Consider the following 5,730-nt stretch of genomic DNA (forward strand, 5'->3'; position numbering starts at 1 on the left):
CCACTGCTGCCACCAGGAAAAGATTAATTCCCCAGGGAAATGTGTGACAGCAATGTGTGATCAGCTGCCCCAGAGTGGTATTAATGTAGAAGAATAAAGTGGAAATTAAAAACAGCAGGACAGAAAATGCTGTGAGTGTCAATCTGGGGAAATAAAACTGCTGCGGCTCGCCGTGTGCTCTGCTCAATCCTTCTCACACACTCTCATCTCTCCCCTGGGTGTTATAAATCAGATTGATACTCAAATATCAGTGTCTAGGAAGCAGCTGTGCAGGTGGGCAGCTGTGCATGGAGTGCAGCAGCCCCACCCTGCACCTGCTGGGTCACGGTGCTGCAGCACCAGTGCTGGTGCAGCTCCAGGTCAGTTTATTGGAACAGAAGGAAAAGGAAACCTCCCAGGAAGCTGATGCTAAACCGGTGACAGTCTGGGAAATCAAAGGTTGGCTCTTGGCTAGTTCTGCTGCCTGTGAGGTGGAAGGAGCAGCCTGGGATCCCTTGCAGCTGGTCAGTGTCAATGCTCACCACCTTGGCCTGGTGCTGGGTGGGAGCCCCAATAACAGCATTAAATCAAATGTGATGTGATGGGGACAGAAGGTACTATTGTTCTATTTGTCCTTACTTTTCTGCTTCTTACATAATTTTTCTGCTGACCTATCTCATGGCTACTGCTTAGCTCTAGTCACAGTTCTGAGTTCTGCTGTCTCTAAAGCCTGTCTTTCACAGCTTTCCCAAAACCCTGTAATTGTATAAATTCCCACACTAAACTGGTGACAGTTTGGGAAATCAGAAGCTTGGCTCTTGACTAGTTCTGCTCCCCGTGAGGTGGAAGGAGCAGGCTGGGGCAGTCAATCCCAGCTTTTGGGGCAGTCAATCCCTCCCTCTGCCTCCTTACCTTTGGGGAAGCTCAGGGGCTGAGTCTGAGCCTCTGAGAAGGGATCAGCTGCTGCTGCAGGCCAGGCTCACCTGGGGCTGGTGGAGCAAAGCCAGCAGTGTGTCAGGGCCCCTGCCCTGCCCACAGCTCTGGGCTCAGACCACTGTGGGACACCAGGACACAAGCAAGGCACTTCCAGGGGTGTCCTCTGGGGAAACAGCTCCCACCACAGTCTGCCTCATGGAAACGGGAATGCTTTGAAGGAGGAGATGTCAGAGCTGCCTTGGAGCAGCCCTGGATGCAGGGCTGGGTGGTGTGGCAGAGCACAGCACAGAGCAGCTGGTGTGACAATGATGGAGTGGTGAGCAGAGATGATGTCCAGACATGGAGTCCCTGGGGCTGGGTCTGTGTGGAGAAAGAAAAATCACAGCACAACCCATCTAGTTCTTATTTATTGCAAGTTCTTGTTCACGCTCTGTGCTCGCACTGTCTGTCCCTGTGCCTTCCTTCCTGCCCCACAGCTGCACCCAGGCCCCCTGGCATCCTGAAATGACAGTTTATTCACTCCTCCCTCCATTTTCTCACATCACATTTGATTTAATGCTGGTATCAGGGCACCCACCCAGCACCAGGACAAGAGTGGTGAGCACTGGCACTGACCAGCTGTGAGGGATCCCAGCCTGCTCCTTCCACCTCACTGGCAGCAGAACTAGCCAAGAGCCAGGCTTCTGATTGCCCAGACTGTCACCAGTTTAGTGTGGGAATTTATAATATTACAGGGTTTTGGGAAAGCTGTGAAAGACAGGCTTTAGAGACAGCATAACTGTGACTAGAGCTAAGCAGGAGCCATGAGATAGGTCAGCAGAAAAATGATGTAAGAAGTAGAAAAGTAAGGACAAATAGAGCAATAGTACCTTCTCTCCCCATCACATCACACTTGATTTAATGCTGGTATTGGGGCACCCACCCAGCAGGGGCACCCACCCAGCACCAGGCCAGGACAAGAGTGGTGAGCACTGGCACTGACCAGCTACGAGGGATCCCAGGCTGCTCCTTCCACCTCACTGGCAGCAGAACTAGCCAAGAGGCAAGCTTCTGATTTCCCGAACTGTCACCAGTTTAGTGTGGGAATTTATAAAACTAGAGTGTTTTGGGAAAGCTGTAAAAAGAGGCTTTAGAGACAGCAGAACTGTGACTAGGGCTAAGCAGGAGCCATGAGATAGGTCAGCAGGAAAATGATGTAAGAAGTGGAAAAGTAAGGACAAATAGAACAATAGTACCTTCTGTCCCCATCACATCACACTTGATTTAATGCTGGTATTGGGGCTCCCACCTACCCCCAAGCCAGGGTGGTGAGCATTGGCACTGACCAGCTGCGAGGGATCCCAGCCTACTCCTTCCACCTCACAGGCAGCAGAACTAGCCAAGAGCCAAGCTTCTGATTTCCCAGACTGTCACCAGTTTAGCACCAGCTTCCTGGGAGGTTTCCTTTTCCTTCTGTTCCATTAAACTGACCTAAAACTGCCAATGCAAAGGAAAAAGATGAAGCCTCTCTCACGTTGTAGGCAGGATTTGTCTTTGTAAATCCTTGGGATTGTCACAACTTCCGGGCACCGGGGGAGCTTCTCGCTGCCCACCCACATCCCCACCACTTCTCACCTCCTGCTGCTGTTTTTTAGGTGCTCTGCGAGCACCCAGAGCATGCTGGAGAGGAGGCAGCACACAGGACACCCCTGAGGTGACAGCTCCAGGTGCTCCATCCAAGGATGGCCTTGGAGGGCCCAGACTTTGCCACAGCCCCTATCCCAGCCCAGACAGTGCTGGAGCATTTTGTACTGGGCAGCAGGAGCTCCCTCACACCACAGCACTCCTGCCTTGCCCAGCATCCTTCCTGCTGGCAGCACAGCCCATTTATGCTGGCACTTTGCTCATTAATAAAGGCTCTAATTGAAAGCACAGCCTCTGCCTGCTCATAGACCCCACAGCTTCTGGACACAAAGACATCATGGACAGGGAGAGCCCAGGCACAGCAGGAAGGCCCCACACTGACTGTGGGGTGCAGATTTACAGTTCTGGGAGAGCCCAGGAACAGCAGGAAGGCCCCACATGGATTGTGGGGTGCAGATTTACAGTTCTGGGAGAGCCCAGGCACAGCAGGAAGGCCCCACAGGGATTGTGGGGTGCAGATTTACAGTTCTGGGAGAGCCCAGGCACAGCAGGAAGGCCCCACAGGGATGCTGTGGTGCAGATTTACAGTTCTGGGAGAGCCCAGGCACAGCAGGAAGGCCCCACATGGATTGTGGGGTGCAGATTTACAGCTCTGGGAGAGCCCAGGCACAGCAGGAAGGCCCCACAGGGATTGTGGGGTGCAGATTTACAGCTCTGGGAGAGTCCAGGCACAGCAGGAAGGCCCCACATGGATTGTGGGGTGCAGATTTACAGTTCTGGGAGAGCCCAGGCACAGCAGGAAGGCCCCACATGGATTGTGGGGTGCAGATTTACAGTTCTGGGAGAGCCCAGGAACAGCAGGAAGGCCCCACACTGACTGTGGGGTGCAGATTTACAGTTCTGGGAGAGCCCAGGCACAGCAGGAAGGCCCCACAGGGACTGTGGGGTGCAGATTTACAACTCTGGGAGAGCCCAGGAACAGCAGGAAGGCCCCACAGGGACTGTGGGGTGCAGATTTACAACTCTGGGAGAGCCCAGATCTGCTGCATTCCTGACCCTACCCACAGCAGAAATCCAGCCACAAGAGGTAAAATGGATAGCATTATTTCAAAAATGGTGGTTTTCCTTCTGAAAGCAGAGGCCTTTCTTTTGTCATGGCTGTCCCCACAGTGTCAGATGGAGATGATGCCCAGGTGAAACAGCACCATCTCAAATCTTCTACTCCCCCACCCTTTGGAGTAAATCCCTTCCAATACCTGGATCCCAGCTGAGCTTTAAGAGAGGAGCTATCCCAGGAACAACTCACCTCCCCACCTGGTTATCCCTGAGCTCCTATCCCAGCTCCCAGCACTTGCATTCCTGGCTGTTTGCAGGACTGAGCCTGCAGAAAACAAGCAGCCGGGTTATCCATTGTGTGGACTTTCACCAGGCATTGATCCAAATTATCTGGGAAAAGCATGGGAAGCAGAAGAGAAATAAAAATGAGACTTAGTCATGGTCTTCCTATTTATTCACAGATTATTTTTCCTGTTAATTATAAGAGCGCATGCTTCAGAAGGGGAGCTGCCTCCCTGTGGTCCCAATTAAGCAGGATGGCTCTGCAGCAGCCCCGGTGGTGTCTGAGGGGCTGGGGCAGGGGGCTGATGGATGGCACTGATGAAGGAGCTGTCTGGACCCTCTCCAGTGGCCTGTGTGCCAGGAGATGCTCTCTCCTGCAGGGACAGCCCACCTGAGGCATCCTCCATGTTGAAGATTGCAACCAAGATGTTTTCCATTACCATCTGTATGGCAGATTACCTTTGTCAAGTGGGCAGTTTGCCTTATCTCTCTCTCTGAGTGGCCACATTCACACCTCCCTCGGGAGGGGATGTCTGCTGATAACAGCTATGGAATATCACTGCATGGCTGATAAGAACTATAACATCCCATTGTGAGAAGCTCCACCCAGAGGGAGGAGCCAAGCATTGCTACCCAGATATAATCCAGAGGTTTTTAGACACCAGCACGGCTTTCTCCACGGGATTCCCCACAGGAACAGCAGATATCTCTTCTTCCACTGGATCTTTAGAGAAAAAATACATCCTTCTCTACATATTCCCCTTGCTCCAACAGAGCCACACATGACACTCCAGGAGGGCTGCAGCCACATTTCCAGTTAGGCTGCCACCAGCACCCTGACCCACAGGGTGTCAGATTGGGTTCTGGCTCTGTCAATGTTGTCTAGTGTACTGCACTGTTTATTTTATCCTTTTTTTTTTTTTTCCCTATTAAAGAACTGTTATTTCCTGCTCCCATATCTTTGCCTGAGAGCCCCTTAATTTAAAATTTATAGCAATTCGGAGGGGTGGGGAGGGTTTACATTCTCCATTTCAGGGGAGGCTCCTGCCTTCCTTAGCAGACTCCTGGCTTTCCAAACCAAGAAACTCCAGCCCTCTGTGCTCCAGATCCAGCGCCTTGGGAGAGTTCCAGCCTCAGAAACCACCACCATGCCAAGTGCACACCAAGATAACTTTTTATTTTTTTAAACTCCCCCAAGACTGGCCATTTTCCTGCACTGCTGTTCTCATTGCAAATAGTGATTTAGAAGCTTAAAACCTGTTTTGGAGGTGATGGAAGCTGCCCAGCCTCCCTGATCCCAAGACACACTGAAGCTGAGCAGTGTCCATCTGTGTTAGCCTTTCCATAGGGGGCAATTCACACCCGAACCCCAAACACTCCACATCTGGGACTGCAAAGGGCTCCAGGAGCTGGCACTGACCTCCCTGCAGAGAAACTTCCCAGCCAGCACTGCCAGCAGCATCCGAGAGTCTCATGGGGAGAACACTTGAGATAATGCCCAAGGCAGCTTTTAATTAACACTGCTGTGCCTTTTCTAGAGGTTCTTAGCTGGGAGTTCACAAGCGCAAGGCAGGCAGTGAGGCAGAGCTGCTCTCCACCCCAGGCTGAGCACATGGAAACACCCCACATCCAGTCCTATCTCTTTATCCAAGCCACTCTGCTGTGTGCTTACTGTGGGAAACTAGCAACAATTCCCATTCCAAGTGTGTAATTTGCAAATAAAACTTCGGGAGTTCTTGTGGATTTTCTGACATTGCAACTCCTTCCAACCACAAGCATTTACCGGCCTTGGGTGTTCCCTTCCAGCAGCTTGCCCTTCCAGGAGGTCCAGCAGCCCCAGGATGGGATGCAGGC

This window comes from Zonotrichia leucophrys, chromosome Z (genome assembly GCF_028769735.1).
Source record: "Zonotrichia leucophrys gambelii isolate GWCS_2022_RI chromosome Z, RI_Zleu_2.0, whole genome shotgun sequence".
Taxonomy (NCBI): Eukaryota; Metazoa; Chordata; class Aves; order Passeriformes; family Passerellidae; genus Zonotrichia; species Zonotrichia leucophrys.